A 20,176-nucleotide genomic window follows, 5' to 3' on the forward strand; every position below is an offset into this window, starting at 1 on the left:
CCCTGGCAAAGATAGCATCAGAGGCCTGTAGAACCCCCCCTCCACGGCCTCTACTCTCTCGTTTCTCCTCCCCCTTAGCTCCCCTCACTCCCCTCCCTATGAGCATCTGCCTGGCCCAATCTCGCCTGGGCCAGCTCCAATAACAACATCTGCTTGGCAGCTTTTCAAGCCCACGGATAGTTATCTAACTGAGGCTTTTGTGCTGTACTGTTTATTCTATGTGAAGAAATGCCTCCTTAGTTGAAAGAGTACTTTAGAAAAACTGTGCAGCTATTAGCAAGTGAAGCACAAGGCTAATAACCCCCACCTGCTCATCAAATTAATTATGACATCTGAGTCATTATAACCTAGAAAGAAAACAAGACTGCAGATTTGTCACATGTACGAATAAACATGTATTAGGACCAGAAAAAAAAAAATTAGACCAAGAGACTCAGCTGGACAAAACACATGCTTCCACCTCTCAGATGCTGGAAATACAGATCCTGTCCTTTGGAGTGATAATGATGAAGAGGGATGTGTGGATGGCTGGCCAGATAACTACACTGCTGCTCCGTGGAGCTCAATAGAGGAGATAACGTCAGAGAACAGGGAACTTCAGAGGATACACTTGAAAATTTCAATGAGGATTTTGTTAGACAAACCAAATGTTCCACAAAGCCACTCCACAGAGCTGAAGATACTGTCAAAGTGAATGTGATGCCATGTCATTGGGGGAGGGGGGATCACACTTATTAGAAACAAGAATAAAAGATTTTGCCTTTTTATGTAACCAAAGGACATTTCCTTAATGCCAATAAATTTAATTTTAAAATTAATTAATTTTAAAAGCTATTTTTTAAAGTAAGCTTGTCATGCATTATTCATTTCCTAGCCATGAGTGAATAAAACTAGCATTGCTAAAAGGTAAATCCCGGGCTGGAGAGATGGCTTAGCGTTTAAGTGCTTGCCTGTGAAGCCTAAGGACCCCGGTTCGAGGCTCGGTTCCCCAGGTCCCACATTAGCCAGATGCACAAGGGGGCGCACGTGTCTGGAGTTCGTTTGCAGAGGCTGGGAGCCCTGGCACGCCCATTCTCTCTCTCCCCCTCTATCTGTCTTTCTCTCTGTGTCTGTCGCTCTCAAATTAAAAAATAAAAATAAATAAATAAATAAATAAAATAAAAATAAAAGGTAAATCCCATTCAGTAGCCATTTAAAAAAAAATCACACTGAAAAGTCTAACATTTCAAGCTGGAGAGATGGTACAGTGGTTAAAATGCTTGCTTGAAGTCTGATGGCTTGGGCTCAATTCCTCAGTACCCAAGTAAGCCTGATGTACAAAGTGAGCCATGCATCTGGAGCTCATTTGCAGTAACAGGAGACACTGGCATGGCCATATTCTCTCTCTCTCTCTCTCTCTGGAAATTAAATATAGTTTTTATAAATTACATTTCACTGCCAGGCATGATGGCATACACCTTTAATCCCAGCATTCAGAAAGCAGAGGTAGGGTCACCCCAAATTTGAGGCAAGCCCAAAACTACATATGGAATTCCAGGTTAGCCTGGGCTACAGCAAGGCCCTTCCTCAAAAAAATAAGAAAAAGTTACATTTCACAATATAGCTCATGAGTAATACTGTTTTGCCAATATTTCATAGTATTCAAAGTAGCAAGTTTTCATAATAAATTCTGAACAAACAAAATAGATACTAATATCTTATTCTTTCTTGTATTTCTAAAACTTACAACTATAACAAAAATTTCACCCCCAAATTTCAGATCTGCTTTGTTTCATGATTTAGAAGCGGCCATATTATCTTTAATAAAGTTAGATTATTTTAAATAGAACTTGAAATATAAGAAGATGACCCTTCCACACTAGCAATGGAATTTCTCATGGCCATAATTTTAAAGGAAATCATATCTTCAACATATCTGTTCAAATCACAAGAAATAGTTTTTGTTTTGTATTGTTTTAATCTCCTATAGAGTGTTTTTGCAACTCAACTTTTAAGGTCTCTCCCCCTTTCTCCAACATCATTATTACTGAAAAACCTTTTTGGGTTCCTTTGTAAACCTTGGGCTGTGAGTTTCAGAACACAAGAATCTTTTTTCCAAATGCATATTGCCACTTTGCTAAACATCAGCAATGTTAGCCTTTGCACTTTCTACTTTACCTCCAGGAGAGCCATGCCTTGCAGCAGAAGCAGCCACAACCAGTCCTTCCAGAGAACATTTTATCATTGGGTTTTATAAAAGTAAAACTTCGAGAAGAGTTTATGAACACCGAACAACATGTTACAATGCTATCTGCTTTGAGGTTTTAATATAAAATGAAAGTAAATCTTAAGAAGCAAAACAATTAAAGAATTACTCTCAGGAAAACAATTTTGTATTAATGTCTAGGACTGTGAGTTGATTTATGAAAATATGTTACTTAACCTCAACTTAAGATATAAATCCAGAGTAAACATAACAATGGCAACCCTGACACTCTATTTTGCCAACTTGGAAGATTTAGTCAGCTTAGACCAGAAGTGAATTAAGATTATATTGAGAATGTCAGTCCTAAATCAAGAAAACAGGGTCTGCCCTGGCCAGGGACAAGATCATTCATTAACCAGTTAGCAATGTCAAGGAGCGTTTCCCTGTCTGGGAAAACATGGCCTCAGTTTTAAACTGCACAGCAAATCAAGGCACTCTTTCTAAATGGAAACTTCCTGTCTTTTTTCTCCATATCAAAATAAAAATAAAAATAACTAAGCTTCTCTGTGTATGACCATGCACCTCTAAAGAGTACAGGTCTTGAATCTTGCAAGAAGGTCAGGGTCCAAGGTGGCATGGCAAGCTTGCAGCCATGAGGAGTTAATGACTCTCTTCTGAAAATAACTTCCAAGTTGCTTTTTAACAACTGCTTCACACAATTATTAAATTCCTTTACTATGATAGGTATCCCTAAGAAACACAATTATAGACTATCTGGCAGTAGAATTTTTTCTATTTCTCCAGGCACATTTACACACACAGAGCACAGTTATACTGGTCAAGCATGCTATATGGAAGTCAGCCCAAGACCATTATGTGGTGCAAAATATCCTTAGTACCAATAGTGTTATCAGTCTGATTTAGAAAATTTTAAATGTATGCCAGAAAAGAGGCAATTTAACCCCCAGCATCCTCTAGACCATGCAAAGGCCAGACATTAACCCATCTACTCATTCTCAGTACTCATCTCCACCCTGCTTCCTTCCCCAAGGTACGTGAGCTTAAAAATACAAATGTTAACATTTCCGGAAAGCGAGCTGCAAAGGAAAAGTCCCCTCCCTAAATAAAGGCAGAGCAGCAGAACTTTAGTGGCCCTGAAATTATTCCCTACAGTACAGTATAAGATGATGCCTACCACAATTAAGTCCAGAGAAATAGTCTTTGCTTTCCTCTCTGACACCTAAAGTAGAGAAGACCCTGATTTGAGATCCCATCTATGAGCAATACTATCTACAAAGTATTTTAGGAAGACTCTTGTGAAGGCTGCAATTTTGCCAAGTTACCTTGGTTTATCTAAGGGGCTAATGTTCCTGTATATTCTATATTGATCAATATTCTATGGGAAAGATGAAAATGAAAAATTACTTTTCAAAACGTAGGTTTTTTTTTCTGGTTATTCATCCTAAGCAATCTTCACATTTCACACCCCCTGCACCCCCATCACACACACATTCTCTCTCTAGCATTCTACACACACACAGAGAGAGACAGAGAGAGAGGAAGATATCCATTAATATTAAGAACAGTCTTCTGCTGTAATGTTTTTCAGAATTTCTCAGGGGCTTAAGAGGGCTGTAGCTGTGCCAAAATTACAAGCTTTCCTCTAGTCAGAAGGGATGTCTTTTCAAAGCCCAGCCCTCATTTTTCAGTCTGATGTAAGTAAATTTACCTCTGTGCTGGGCTGAGCAGCTTTTCTTTGTAGGTTTTTGTTTTTCTAATAGCTGCCGCTCTAGCAAAGCTATTCATTTCAAAGGGAAGTTAGAAGCATTCTTTACTCTTCCCCTTTTAGATTATTTGCAGTTACTGGCTCTTCTGAAATCTTAGATTTGAAAAGAAATCTAAAGCACAACACCATTGTAAAACAGGAATCACCAGCATTCCTGGGATCACATTTCTCTAGCCAAGTATCAACTGTGGTGCGCAGGAATTGACTCTAAATTCGCAAAATAAAAAGGGAGTGGTCTCTGTTTTTAAAAAGATGCCTACTTAATTCCGATACTATGCTGAAGGATGATAATTTTTAACAAACAGTTTTAAAACACACCAGAGGAAAGGTAGTGGAGTTACTTTTGCTTTCTAGCTAAATTAACTGAGTACATGAAAAAAAAAAAATCAAATGAACCAAGAAACCATAGCCAACTTTACAAAACTGTTTAGGCAGTAAATAAGACAGAATAGAGTTTTGCTGTCAAGTTTTGCTGATTGATTTCATGAGAGTCAAGTCACCTCTCCCAGACCATAAGTCTGACGAGATGTTTGAGAAAATCCATGGTGAACTATCACAGAAGTCCCGGACTTGCTGCTGCCTCACTCCATTCAATGGCTCAGAGGCAATAGCAGGACCCTGCTGTAATCCTCATGATGAGAGCCAAGGTCATGGTTCCTGCATGCACAGAAGAGCAATTCTGAATTGTCCATGTGTCACAAATTAAATGGGTGATCCATGGTCACTAGTTCTCTCTTTATCTTATACCAACTTCTTTATCGGCCAACATTCACCTACTCTATCATTGACTGCACTTGAATTCATAATGGTCCTGGAGTTTGGGCAACTGTCAGTCTCAAAGCAAAATAAAAGGAATAATAATGGGCTATCAGCACAGTTGCAGTAAACAATGACAATAAAGCACAAAGTACATGGTGAGGAGACCCAGCTCAGACAGGAGGACACATTACCACCTCCTAAGTCATCCCTTCACTGCACACCAGGGCTTAAAGCCTCAGCATCTTCATGTTCTGGTGGGATGTACCTTTGGACATGAGTGCAATGCACTCCTCTTCTACACACTTCAGCACTGATGTGAAATTCAGCCTGTGAAGAATAGGAAAGATGCTATATTCCTAGAGTAACTTTCAAATGATTAAAAGCAGATAAAGCAGTGTGCTTTCTCTTACCTGCCTCTATTTATGTTTTACTTTTGTGCAAATCGAGAAATCTTAATTTCTCTAATCCTAACATGAAAACGCCTAAATGCTTTTGCTGTTCAAGTACAACACATACACGCATGCACGCATGCACACATGCCCTCCAAAAGCTCTGTTCAAACTACAGGGTAAAGAACTAAAAATATCTGCAGAACCAATAACCAGTTTGCAATGGAATGTGGGAAGATGCCACAGGTACATGGTCAAGTTCCACAGAGCCACTTTTCTAGGTTTACCTACTCAGTATTTTATTATGATGTAGTGATGGGCCAAGCATGCTTGCTCTTTGGATTTGAGAATGTCCTCAAAAATACAACCAGGGAGCCAGGCATGGTGGCACATGCCTTTAATCCCAGCACTTGGGAGGCAGAGGTTGGAGGATCACCATGTGGTGGAGGCCCCACTGAGACTACAGAGTGAATTCCAGGTCAGCCTGGGCCAGAGTGAAACTCTACCTTGGAAAACCAAAGCAAAGGAAAAAAACCAACCAGGGAAAAATGTTTTTTTTTTTTTCATTTTTATTTATTTATTTGAGAGTGACAGAGAGAGAAAGAGGCAGAGAGAGAGAGTGAATGGGCGCGCCAGGGCTTCCAGCCCCCTTGTGCATCTGGCTAACGTAGGTCCTGGAGAATCGAGCCTCGAACCAGGGCCCTTAGGCATTGCAGGCAAGCGCTTAACCGCTAAGCCATCTCTCCAGCCCCAAAAATGTTATTTTTAAATTCCACCTTAAAACTTACTCTTGCATGAGTTATTAAATAAGTCTCAGTTCCCTTTCTTAATTTTAAAATGGGAACAATATCTATCTCAACCACTGAAAACAAACATTAAATAACATACTTGAAACTGACAAAAAAAAAAGTACTATGGGGCTTTTGGTTTGCTTTGGTTTTTTGAAAAAGAATCTTACCATGTAACCCAAACTGGCCTAAAACTCATGATAATCATTCTGTCACAATCTCCTCCCCCTCCCCCATGGATGGGATTACAGGCAGGTGCCATCACACCCAGTCTTCAAAAGTGCTTTGTAAAGTTGAAAATCTAAAGCATAATTCAAACACCTACACATGAAATATACTAACATCATCTTTGTCCATGGCAAGTCAAGGAATGAAAAAGTAATGTATATCTTCAAATTTACCACCCTCAGAGAAGGCTGAAGTTTACAATGTCAAGGGCATTGTCCTTGGAAGGAGACTGATTTGCAATTAATCCCACTTTGTCATTTCCTAGCTGTGACCTTGGGAGACTTATTTGAACTCTTTGAGCTCTGATTTCCTCATCTTTAAGAAGTAACAGTACCTAATTTGTCAAGGTTGCTGTAATAAAGTCAAATATTATATATAAAAGCATCTGGGCTTTAAAAATGATAGTCATGCAAGAAAAAACTGACTACATGAAAGACTGTTTGCCTCCCACAATACTCTTCTTACTATAATTTTAAGTAGTCATCTTATAAATACCTTAAGTATTCTAGATGGAGTTGAGTTCAGGTGCATTTGTTTGTTTGCTTGCTTGCTTGTTTGTTTGTTTGTTTGTAGTAGGGTCTCACTCTATCCAAAGCCAACCTAGAACTCATTCTAGAGCTCCAGGCTGGCTTTGAACTTATGGCAATCAATCCTCCTACCTCAGCCTACTCAATTCTGAGATCAAAGGCATGCACCACCACACCTGACTAGGTGCTTTTTTAAAAAGTGTGTCTTATCTATAGCAAGCAGAAATGAGGTAAAGGAATTATGCCAGATGGGGAAATCAGACCTTAACACCAGCGTGATTCCCAAGCAGTGACTTTCTCTAGAGAAAGTGAAGATAGAAATAGTTCTAGTGAGGAAATAAAACTACCTATCTCACTTGTATCTTATATTTTCCACCAGTAGAAATTTATTCTGCTTAATGTTTAGGAAGTGTTTACAAAAAATAAGTTTAGAAAGGAATAATTTCCCAATTTAGGAATTTTCTGCATGTGGCTATGAAGAGTTTTGCTCATCTTGAATTGTACCTGCGATCCACCTGTTGATTAGCAACATGAAAACACATTTTAAAAATAAATGGAATATTTTACCCTTGCTAAAGGACAAATGTTTTAAGTGTTGTATTTGAGGGAGGTTTAAAGAAAAGTGTACTTTTAACTGATATTCAGCTTTCTTTTGCTTTTTACAATTCATGTTTTTGGAAAGAAGTCTTTAGATCCCCAAAAGAAGTATAATGTGCATAATTTGCTGAGAGAATTTATTCTAAGCATCTCTGGGCAATATGCATGTGTGTGTATATGTGTGTGTGTGTACACAACATACACACACACATTCTTGAATCATTAAGTCATTTGGAAGAATTTCCAGAAGTGTGCTGAGGCATGTTTTTGGTGTTTTGCCAAATTATGTGCTTCTGTTTGTGGCTTTCCAATATGGATTAGACAGACGCACCAGCATGTACTGTTTGGCAAGTAGTGACACTGGTCTAGTCTGAATTCAGTAATTTAAGCTTTTCATTAGTCCTCTTAGGTGAAAGAAAGAATTAACAACAACTTACTTGAACTCTATCTTTATATCCTTTGTCATCCAGACCTGTTCATTTGCCATAGATTAGAAGCCAAAAGAATTTCAGATGTCCTCTACAGACAGACCTAAAGCAAAGGCTTCCAACGAGGGGTTCAAATGTCAAGTACACTTAACCTGCAACCTGGACTTTTGCGCACTGTTATTCTAAGGCTATGCCTTCTTCTCTTCTGACTTCCTCCACTGTATTTAAAGAGCCAGAGTGCCCTCCTTTTTCTGTCAAGAAATAAAGACAGAAATTATTTCAGGTAAAAGGCCACTGAGATTTTTGTTCCTCCCATTTTGAAATTATCACACACACAAGTAGACTTATACATGACAAGGTGCTCACAAAAATATTACTGTCTCTTGTGACTCTTTCTATGAGAAGCCATGCCCTTTCTTCCCTGTTTCACATCAAAGTTGTTCCACACTTTATAGGGTAACTTCTTATGGCCATAAACTTTAGTGGCAAGTTGAGAAACAATTTTCAAGAGGAGATTAATCTAAAATTCTCTCCCAATCTGAATCAATACAACTATCATTACCATCTATCCCTTAGTATGTCACCTAGAGAAAAGCAAGAGAACTTCAACTGACTTGTACTACTTGACATTTCCTTCTGTTGTTGGTAAGAATAATCTTGATACCCAATAGTAAAAGTTCACAGGATCCATGAGGTAAAAAGGATTAAATGCTGACAGTGGTCCATTGTTAATTGAGTCCCCTTGGGAAGCTACAGAAAAATTAGTTTATACAGCTGTTGCTATTTGTCATAACATTATTAACAAGATACATATGTTCAATCAAGGTCTAATTTTGGACCTCCAAAAGTGGGTGGTCCAGTGGTCTGAAACATAAGCAGAAACCAATAAGCATCACTCTACAGAAGAAAGAGGAATCTAAGCTCTAAGATTGCCTCAGTGGTCCAGAAGAGAAAAAAAGGGAGCCCCTGGCAGAGTACATTCTATAACATTTGGGTTAAAGGTTAGTGAGCAAAACATGAAAAGCAAGGTGAGTTGGGGGCTATGTTAGAAACCTGTTAGGAACATTACAAACAAGTAATGTTATCAAATGCCAGATGGGGAAATCAGACCTTAACACCAGTGTGATTCCCAAGCAGTGACTTTCTCTAGAGAAAGTGAAGACAGAAATAGTTCTAGTCAGGAAATAAAACTACCTATCTCATTTGTATCTTATATTTTCCACCAGTAGAAATTTACTGTGCTAATAAACTATGAGCACACCAAAGAGGGGACATATGAACGAACTTTAGAAAACTTTCACTAAACTGTCTAAGGATAACTAAAAGTCCAAGATAAGGTCAATACACAAAACCTTATTAGCACCTATTACCATGAGGTTTCTTATCCATATGAATTTTTCATTTTGGTGAATGGGGGGGTGAAGAAAAATATATACACATTCATACATATGAAGGGAGAAAGAATGAGGAGAGAGAAATACACGTGAGAACTCACAAGAAAGAGTTCCACAATACACAGGGTGAGATTAAAGTTCCAGTCTCATCAGGTGGCAGTGAACCAAACACCAACGTCAAACCTTCTGCTTGAAGACCTTACCTCTTCACTGATTGTGGTGGTTTGATTCAGGTGTCCCCCATAAACTTAGGTGTTCTGAATGCTAGGTTCCCAGCTGATGGATATTTGGGAATTAATGCCTCCTGCAGGGAGTGTATTGTTGGGGGTGGGCTTATGGGCTTTATAGCCAGTTTCTCCATGCCAGTGTTTGGCACACCCTCCTGTTGCTGTGGTCCATCTTATGTTGGCCAGGGAGTGATGTCCACCCTCTGCTCATGCCATCGTTTTTCCCTGCCATCGTGGAGCTTCCCCTCGAGCCTGTAAGCCAAATAAACCTCTTTTTCCCAGAAGCTGCTCTTGGTTGGGTGATTTCTACCAGCAATGCGAACCGGACTGCAACACTGATAATATGATTTTTACCGATCACTGCCACTTTCAAAAAGTACAACAGCTGAAAGCTATGACTCCTATTTGCAACATAAAGACATTACTAAAGTTATATCACCTTCTCAATACCTTTACACAAACACTTCACCCTATGTTTCACCTAAGAATAAGAATGAAAATTATTAAGATTGAAAGCCCATTGGAACTGCTCCTAGAAAGGAAAATCAAGACAAGTCCAACCAGACTTCTCCACAGAGAAAGCAGGTCAAAGACACCACTTGAGAGAAAGAGTTTGGAGACCATATGATCTAATATGGGTTAATGTACCTTACTTCAGGAAAAAGTATAAATCTATTTTGAAGTTAGCTTCTCATCTGCAACACAAAATAGCTATGAACCTTCCACAATGAATATTTGGGTCTACAACATATATTCCTGCTAGTCTAAAATGAATCTTTCCAACACTTCTCTCAACCCTCCTCTCTGGTCACTATTCTCTTTTGAAGAGGCTACCCTGAACCTGAGTGGAAGGTCCAATAAATACAAAGTTCTCAGCCATAACCAACAGTGCCAGTAAGACTGCAAACTCAAGAGAATGGGGTTTGGATTGCTTTCAAATTTTTCTCATCTAAAACCTTGTCCTTCACATCAACTGTCCATTTAGTTAAATGACAAAAATACATTTTCAACAGAAACATAGCAGGATTGCCTTGCCAGTGATTACAGTACCCATGAAACCTATTAACTTGATCCAAAATGGTCCTTCCAAATGGCACATTTTGGAAATGACAGGTAGAATCTAGTGTTTGATCTTCCAGGTAGAGTCATGAACACTTCATTTCACATTAAGTCTACTAAAGAGGTTACTCCTATCCCTGATTAGTCTCATGAAGCCAGCTTAGAAGCTGCTCTAATGTAAACAGTTAACAAAAAGTCCAAATCCTGATTCTATTATTTACCAGTCATGTGAACCTGCGCATCATCTGAGTTTTTGGTGTTCTCACATATAAAATGGAGATAATAAGTGAGCTGGCATCATAGGATTGGTGTAGGGAATAGATTTAAACTCAAAAGTTTAAGCTAGTACCTATATTTATTATCCCTCTCAAACATTTATTCAAATATTACATTATTAGTAAAATGTAGGCTAACCATGTTTTTCTATTTCTTTTTTATTATCATTATTCTCTAAATAGAGAGTGAATAGGCACAATAGAGCCTCTAGCCACTGCATATAATTTCCAGATGCATGTGCATATGACTTACGTGGGTACTGGGGAATCAAACCTGGGTCCTTAGGCTTCACAGGTAAAGGCTTTAACCACTAAGCCATCTCTCCAGTCCATGCTAACTATTTTTAATATTTAAATCTTATCTGATACTACACTCACATTTTCTTTATTTTACAACTAGATTTGAGACAGTGTTCCATTAAAAAATTACTGCTCCTATGTTCAATATTTAATGTATAACATGACTTAAAAGAATAGAGCAAATCATTGACTAGTGCCTGGCTGTTCCAACAGGTTCACAGAAATTCTAGCCTTACACCAGACCATGTTAGGAAATGTGAGCTCAGGTGTGTAGATGGGAAGTCCCTGGGGACTCTTTGGAGAATGCATCTCTTGTAAACAAGAAAGATTCTTCTCAGTGAATAGCAAAATAAAAGGATAAATATCTTGAGACAGTGAAGAAAACCTGGGAAGATACATATCCAACTATTAATTGTTTTCTTTGGATAAGGTTTAGGATCCTTTTACATTTTACATCATTATAATCATTAAACAATAAGAGGGCTTTCTTACATTTTTCCTAGGGTTAAATTGCAATGTCATATGCAAAACAAAGTATATTAATCCTTAAATTGCATTGCTTGATGTGCATATTTGTATATGGGTGGGAATGGGTGTGTATACACACGTTTGGGGAGATAAGGGAAAACCTCAGGTGTCAGCTACATTTTTTGAGACACAATTTCTCATTGAATCGGAACTCACCAAGTAGGCTAGACTGGCTGGCCAGCAAAACCCATGAATCCTCTTTCTCTACTTCCACAGTGCTAGGATTATAAGCACCACCACATTTGGTTTTTGTCCCTTTTGTTTGTTTGCTTTCCACATGGATTATGAGAATTGAACTCAGGTCCTCATGTTTTGATGGTAAGAACTTTACCCACTGAGCTATTATCCCAGCTCCTGCATTGCTTTTTGTACCACAACTTATAAGATGAGCCAAATGGAGAATCATACATACTCTTCTAGGAAAAAAAAAAAAAAAAAAAAAACATTTTTACTTTCTTGAATAATCATGAAACAGCAGCAACAACAACAGAATCTGCATTGTGGTTGCTAACTTCAACCATGGCAATGAACATTCAAAGGATTAATCAGAGGCTTGACAGTTGTTAACAGTTCAACATGGTTCCCATAATTATCCAATTAAACATACAATGCAAATAGTAGAAGTCTTATGGGTTCCATAGAGCATGAATATCAGACCGCTTCAAAAAACTATTGACTGTAATGTACTGTCTGCTGAGTCAGAAGAAAGTGAAAGAGAGCCAGTACATTTACAGAGGAAGGCAAGCAAAAGAAAAATAGAGTGGAGCAACACGTAATTCAACCACTCTTTATGTGGTCATATAAACACAACAGACAGTGGTAAAATCCAGAAAACAAAATTTAAGTAACAATTATTGTAAAACCAAAAGAATGCAGAGCAATGAGGTTACCCTGTAATTCCTACTAGCTGCACTACACCCACTGCATACTTCCACCACACTTTTCTAGCTCGCTGCTAAGTTAGAAACATGGATATAATTATAGTCGTTGGATTTTGACTCTGTCTATAAACCATGCAGAGATAAACTGCTATTAGTGAACATACCAACTCCATATAATTGTGTTTTGACATTATAGGTAAAAACAGTGAAAAGGAAAGCTAACCACAGCAATTATAAACAGCATGCTGGAGGGCATGTCAGGTCACTTTTGACCTTGACTAAATTGCTGTAATCCCTAAGCTTCATTTCACACAGTCAGATGCGCACACGCACACACGCGCGCACACACACACCTGTCTTTAAGAAAATGAAGTTACAGAATATATGAATTACTATATTGCTAACTTACAAAGTTATAAATACCTAAAGAACAAAATGTATATATTAAATACAGCAAATATCTATCCTTTTTGTAAAAATCGTAACATATTTTTAAACATGTAAATCATAGAAGAAAAATGTTGTGGTACTTATTTTGCAGCTGGATTTACACAGAGGAAAAGAAGAATAAAGTTTTATTCAGTATAAAGACTTGTATGAATTGCCATTAAGTAGAAATATTTGGAGGATAACTTTTAAATGCTTAAGCCATCTTCCTACAATGATAACATTTCTACAATAATCACTCAACTATATACCTTTTTGTTTGCTATATACAAAAATATTCCATCCACTTCTTTCTGTAATAGTTTTCCCCTTCTCCTCAAAAGTCGTATCAGAGGGTATAAAGAGGCCAATAAACACTATTTAAGAAATTAAGTGTGGTATTATGTTCAATAACTTTTCTTCTGAAGTACATGATTTGTGCAACCAGTAGCAATATAAATGTGAAAATCATAAACTATGCTATATGTGGTAACATACCTTGCAGAACTTATAAGCAATGTTACTTTTAATGAGAATATTAATAGATATGTCAATATATCTAGTCTTTAAGGTATGCCATTAAAATAATGTATGTGCCTAGATAAACAGCTTTCTAACAAGTTGATAACAATATAATAAAGGTAGTTTTGAGGATTTTAGTGGGAAGAGTGATGGAGAGCCCCTTAGCATAATGCCTAGAAGGCACTGTATGCTCAGCAAATATCAGATGCTATAGCTGTTGTTATTGTTACTGTCACCTCACAGCTAGTCTGGCCAAGATAACTCTGCCATGGTCAAAAGATTAAGTAAATAATCATATAAACATCAAATCCAGACATTAAAGTTTATCCCACATTTAAAAAGAAAACCAACTGACATAGCTTGATAGTATTGTCATTTCTAACTGAAGTGTTTGGGAGAATGAGCTGTATTGGCTGTTCTTGAATTTTTGATGAAATGCTTGTATATTTATATTATCATAACACTCACTGGACACAGATATAAAGGAATTTAGACTAAAGTGGAGGTAAAATCTCTGTACACTAAACTCATGATAAAAGTATTCTGGAGTCTGGGCCTATTTTATCTTGGGGATCAAAGTTCCCTGTTTTAACTACTACATTCCAGCCTGGACAGAATAGTTTCTGTGTAACTAACTGGTAAGTTGAACATCCTGACTAAAACTTCCCAGTGCAGGGTTTAATATGATGTCTTTGCAGATAATAGACTCCTCACCAAGGGCAAGAGCAACCCTGATAATGGTCCAAGCTGCAGGAACTCCAGTTGATTCAGCCTGGGCCTTCACCACTCCTTTCATAAACATCCCTGAAAGGAAATCTCCATTCACATTTGCAGACAAACACAGAAGGAAAATATATTTAAATGCCCTCCGTAGCCTCTGAGAATACCAGAGAGAGTTCTGTTGCTTACGGTTTACAGAAATAGTTTTCAAGGACAAATCCATGTATATCTATGCAGGCAGCAAGAAGAAAAACTTATAGTGCACAGGAAAATAAAATAATATACTTATTTCTTCCACCAGACGAGGCCACCTTGAGGTTGGTGACAGCCATTAAACTGCTTCACAGACATGCATGATTATTAAGTACAACTTATATCCCTTAATGAAGCAGTAAAGATACTTTAAAATTTTTGTTTTAATGATAAATGTTGAAGAGCAGGCATTTATTTATTTATGTATCTATTTTGTGGTGCTAAGGATCAAGCCAGGCCTAGCATGTGTTCAGCATATACTCTTACCACTGAGCAACAACCCCAGCAAAGAACAGGCTTCTTGGCTGGAGAGACTGCTCAGCAGTGTTTAAAATGCTTGCAAAGCCTAGTAACCTGGGTTCAATTTCTCAGTACCCATATAAAACCAGACATACATGGTGCATGTGTCTGGAGTTTATTTGCAGTGCAGGAAGCCTTGGTACACTCATAGTCTGTCTATACACATATATATGTACATATCAAATAAATAAATGAAAATATTTTAAAAATATAAAAAAAGAACAGGCTTCTAAGCCCAGCAGTGACAATGACATCGGAATTGGAGCTGGGCGAGGGCCATCATGGATCCAAAACTAGCTGTCATTGGCTGTCTGATAGAACATTTACTCAATGCATTTCACTTCAATTTGATGATAGTAATACTTGAGTCTTCAAAGAATTGTAATGATTGCAGTAATTAATTCTAGGGACACATAGGACAGTCTCAACAAACTTTAATTGTTTTGATGATTACTAATTTTACTACCATAATAATAAAACTAACAATATGAGAGATTCCTCTCTTTTTGAACAGAATATGCAGTTATGTGTGGACTCTTCCATCATATTGTCTTTCTCATTAAGATTTTCCATGTTATCTAAGAAGAAACTCTGTCCCTTAAAACCAAAAAAGACAATGAATGAAACATTTAGGAATAAAATCCTAGGGTATGTACAAATCTCATAAACTCTTGTCGAAGAAATCCACAACCAAGTACACAAAGCTTTATAAAAAATTATAATGAAATATTGACTCTGTTTAGGAAAAAATTCTGGCAGAGAAATTATTAGGAAACCAAAATATCTGTGCCTATGTACATATCTATTTTCTTCAGAAAAGTCTTATAAAAGAAAGACCCCACAGTAATACTCTTCACTTAAACAGATGTCAATACACTGAGAAAAACAGGCTAACTTTGCAAACCTGTAGTAGTAGAAAATATGTTCTAAAATGTAAGGAAAGCCATTAATGCAGCACAGAATGAGTGGGAAAGGGAAAATCTTTATTAGTCATGAAGACTTCAAAATCTCTTCCTCGGGAACTTCCCTGCAATACATGGCACTTGACTTGCTTTCTCTTTAAAGCTATGTTATTCTCCCAGTGAATCCTTTGTGGCCATACAACAAACACTCAGTTCCAGGGTCTCATATAAGAAATATATAGCAGCAGAATAGAAGGAAACAAGAGTTGAGAAAGACAGCTTATTTCATAAGCATAAAATGAACTAGGAAATCATAACTTTATATATCAGAATCAATAAATCAAGCTTGAAAGAAATAATTTACAAATCTAATATAAAACAAATGATTACATCAACCTTTTGAATAAATAAGATGACTTACAGAGATTTTGTTTTGTTTTTTCCCCTTATTATACAAACACTTTTATTTGGTCCTTTTACCCAACTGTGGACAGATGAATTCTGTCACTTAGAATTAGGGTTAATTCTAAGGATAGGGCCAGGGAAAAGGGCTCATAGGTTAAAAGTCTTAAAGCACACAAACATGAGAGCCTGTGGGTGTCTGATATTGCCTAAGTTCAATTCCCCAGCACCACTGTAAGCAGCCAGACATAGCCACTCACATCTGTTATCCCAGTGCTGTGGGAGCAGAGATCAGAGAATCACTGGCTCATGAAAACAGCAAGCCCCAGAATCAATGAGAGACTCTGACCCAAGAGAACACACAGATGAGTGACGGAGAGGGGATTTCCAAAATACTCCCGTGCCCTCTGCAGGCACACACATAGGGCACAGCATCGGTACATAAACGTGCATATACCACACACATATCATACTACATATATATGAAAAGAAGGAAAAAAGGGAAGGAAGATAAAGGAGGGAGAGGGAGCAAACAAGTGAGTGAGCGATCTCCAGAGACAAAGTACATGGGCTCCTGTTCAGCCTCCGTGTTTAACAGCTCAAATGTAGAGTTGTCACTCATGAAAGGACAGAAAAGCACCCACCTTTTATGTTGCCTGAAGATTAAATGAAGCCAGGTATGATGGCACCTCTCTATATAATGATTATAATCTCAGCACTTGGGAGGCTGTAGCTGGAGGATCACAGTGTGCTCAAGGCCAACTGGGACTACATATTGAGTTTGACACCAGCCTAAACAGCAAAACCCTGTCTCAAATATATAAATGAATTAAATTAAAGTAAATTGAAACTAACAAAATTAAAATTGAAATATTCGTCGATTAAACTGTAGATCACTACACAAGGCCTGGGCACCATTAAGTCACATAGCTCCCATTTAAAAAGCTTTCAAAGTTAACATTATCTCCTTTAGAAAAAGAAATATAGCTCTAGGACTTTCAAAGACTTGCTGAAAATCATATAACTAAAATGTGTAAGAATGGGACTAAAGAGATGGCCCACCAGTTAAGGCACTTGCCTGCAAAGCCTAACAACACAGGTTTGATTCCCTAGTGCCCACGTAGAGCCATATGCAGCAAGTAGCACATGCATCTGGAATTCGTTTACAGCAGCTGGAGGCCCTGGCATGCTCTGACTCTCTCTTCCCTTCCCTTCCCTTCCCTTCCCTTCCCTTCCCTTCCCTTCCCTTCCCTTCCCTTCCCTTCTCTTTTGCCACTGTTTCTATGGCTCCTTTGCCAAGTTCCAACTCTGAACACTCCTTCTCACTTCCCCCATGTGTCCCATCACCAAACTATTGCTGGGAGAAATTACTGGACACATCCAATGCCACATCCTATTCTGCTATTTGCCAAATTAAGTACAATCCTCATTATGAGCCTAATATACACTATTCCTCCAGGGTCCACTGTCCTTGATTTTCTTGCTTCTCAGTGTGATGAAGTTAGTATCAATCAGAGGCCACCAAGTTCCAGTTAGGAGAAGAGTCCAGAAAGCATCCTGACACTTTCCAATTTCCTGCAATTGGAGATACATGCTGCCACATGTCAGAAGCACCATCACTATTACTACATAGACCCAACGAGGTCATGACATACAAAGAAAAAGTTATACTTGCTCATAAGAACAATGCATTGAAGAGAAAGGAAGGGAGGGGTACTTAATAGGATGGAATTGTATATATGTAAGTAGAACAATAGATTAATAGGTGTGAAAAGGACCAAAGTGAGATCAGGGGAAGAGATTGAGTAAAGGAAAGGTGGAGGGAGGGCTAATCAAAATTTAAGAGGATATAAATAAATCATATAGAATCCTACTTTTTTGGACAATGGAACATTCAGGAGCCATAAGTTGTTGCTAGAAAATTTGCAGTGCCAGGGATGGGATACCTTCCAGTGAGTTGTTGGCCAGAGAGGTCCCTGAAGTCCCCAAAACATTATAAGCCATTGCCAAGGCCCTTAGTTTCCCACCAGGAATAGATGGTAAGACCCTATTGCTGAAGACTCCACGTACTTGGGATGCAAGGCCACTGAGAAATCCTTCTGGAACTGAACGCCTCCATGCAGACCAGCTGACAGAAAGCTGAATGAAACAATTCTGCATGCAGTTCAATGGGAGAAAGAAAAATCATCAGTGAAGATACTCAACAGTGGAAACTTCAAGCCTTATAATTGGCCAGCCAGGCCAAATGAGCCAACAGGTGCAATAGTGGCACATCTATCATGGTGGAAACCAACTGCCCTCTAATTGGACTGGAGGCCCACTCAATGGGAGGGAATGCATCCCTGATACTGAAAAGTTAAAACAAGGGTAGTCATGAGCACTAGGGTTGTAACACCTGCTGCTGTCTGGCTAAATGTATATACTATGCTTATCAAACTGCCCAGAAAGCACTTCTGTTAATAGTCATACCCTTATATTAATGCTACTCTAACTTTTGGTAGAGAATCTTCTCTTTTCAGATGGCAGTGACCTTAGGATGACTCAAAAGGTATCATGGTGCTGGAAAGAAGTGACTGGAGTGCTCAGTACTACAATATCTCTATCACACCTTCCAAGGTTCAGGGTCTAATGCAGAAGAGGTGGTGGAAAGAATCTAAGAGCCAAAGGAAGGGTAGGACTCCTTACAACGTGCTCCCCGCAGTCACAAAATGGCCTGGATATCCATGACCTCACAGTGCCTGACACTACCTACAAAAGACCATCATAAAAGGAGGAAAAGATCACAACATCAAAATAAAAGAGAGAATGATTGAGATGGGAAGGGGATATGATGGAGAATGGAATTTCAAAGGGGAAAATGGGGGGGGGGTATTACCATGGGATATTTTTTATAATCATGGAAGTTGTTAATAAAAATTTGGAAAAATCAAAGAACAATGCATTCTCATAATCTATTTTCTTTGAAATTGTCACATATTTTTGTAAGTTATTTCCTACAGATGATGTGTGTAAAATCATTCATTACTCTTGTCACAGAGGATTTAATAAAACTAAACACTCAACTAGCAATACTTTTCAGTTAAGAAAAAAATCGAATAATTCTTCTCGAACTTGCTCTCACCAATGCAAAATTCACAGTATCTGTCTTTTCTATAATGCAATGCCAGCATCTGTACCTAATACACAGTCCTTGCTTCTCCAAGAATACTAGTTGAATGGCATGCAATTTGTTTTTAAATAAGCTGTAAAATGCTATAATAAAGTTGTAAACTCACAGATATCATTTTGTATTTCAGGAGTCAAAATCTTGTTACATGCATACATACTAATCATTATCTAACTACATAATACATATATACATGTGTGTACACACACACACACAGAGAGAGAGAGAGAGAGTCATCTAATTACAGAGACTAAGAAGTATGAAAATGAGAAACCCTGATCATTGTCGACTAAGATTCAGGATACTTCTATTTGTCAGATTAGGTGATAAAAGTGCAAAGGATCTGAAAATTTCACTGCTGAGTTTCAGTTCTGTCTTTAGTATTACATTGTGCTATCATATATATGACATCACAGGACTCCATAGTTTTCTGTAATTACCTATGAGGAAATACCATATTCTAGAACAGGTATCATTTACAGAAAGTAAACTATATTACAAAATGCAATATAGAAAGTGGGGTACTATTTTATTTGGAGGTATGTCAGGTAGCAGCCCATTGTTTTGAATAACAAAACATGAGTTTGTACCAGCTCATATTTTATTCTAACAATAGGGCAGCTCATAAGACAGGAACAAGAACCTTTTCTACTGAGTAGAGAAGCCAAATAATATTCACCTAACTTCAGAATAGCTTTTAAAATACTTTTGCAGGATAATCTACTTTTCATGTTTTTTAAGTGCTTTGCTTAAAGTTCTTGTCAAGTTAGGAAATACCTTAAATTATTGATACATAACAAATATATGTTGACATTTCTCACTCAAGATTATAAATAAAATATCACAATAAACAAAGTGATATTCTATAAAACATTTATGGACAACTTTTTTAATAGACACTGAAATCTAAGAACTAAAATGTACAAGAAAATTTTTGATGTTACAATTTAATGGTATTAGCAACAAAGAATAAAATAAAATAATCAAAGCCATTTTGTATTGAGCATTTAGGTTAAAACGTCCTATTAAACTAATTGATTGACAAGTATTTGACAGACCATCAAACCTATCACATATTATACTCTCAAGGTAGTGTATATCATTGCCAAATGCAATTCATGTATCTTCCTGGTAA

At 37.7% G+C, this 20,176-nt stretch overlaps 1 protein-coding gene across 9 annotated transcripts in view; it reads right to left on the bottom strand.

The window, feature by feature from the left end:
- Nfib (nuclear factor I B) overlaps positions 1–20,176 on the bottom strand; it is a 250,254-nt gene that overhangs the window by 198,549 nt on the left and 31,529 nt on the right. The window lies entirely within an intron of this gene.

The sequence above is a fragment of the Jaculus jaculus genome, chromosome 1 (assembly GCF_020740685.1).
Source record: "Jaculus jaculus isolate mJacJac1 chromosome 1, mJacJac1.mat.Y.cur, whole genome shotgun sequence".
Taxonomy (NCBI): Eukaryota; Metazoa; Chordata; class Mammalia; order Rodentia; family Dipodidae; genus Jaculus; species Jaculus jaculus.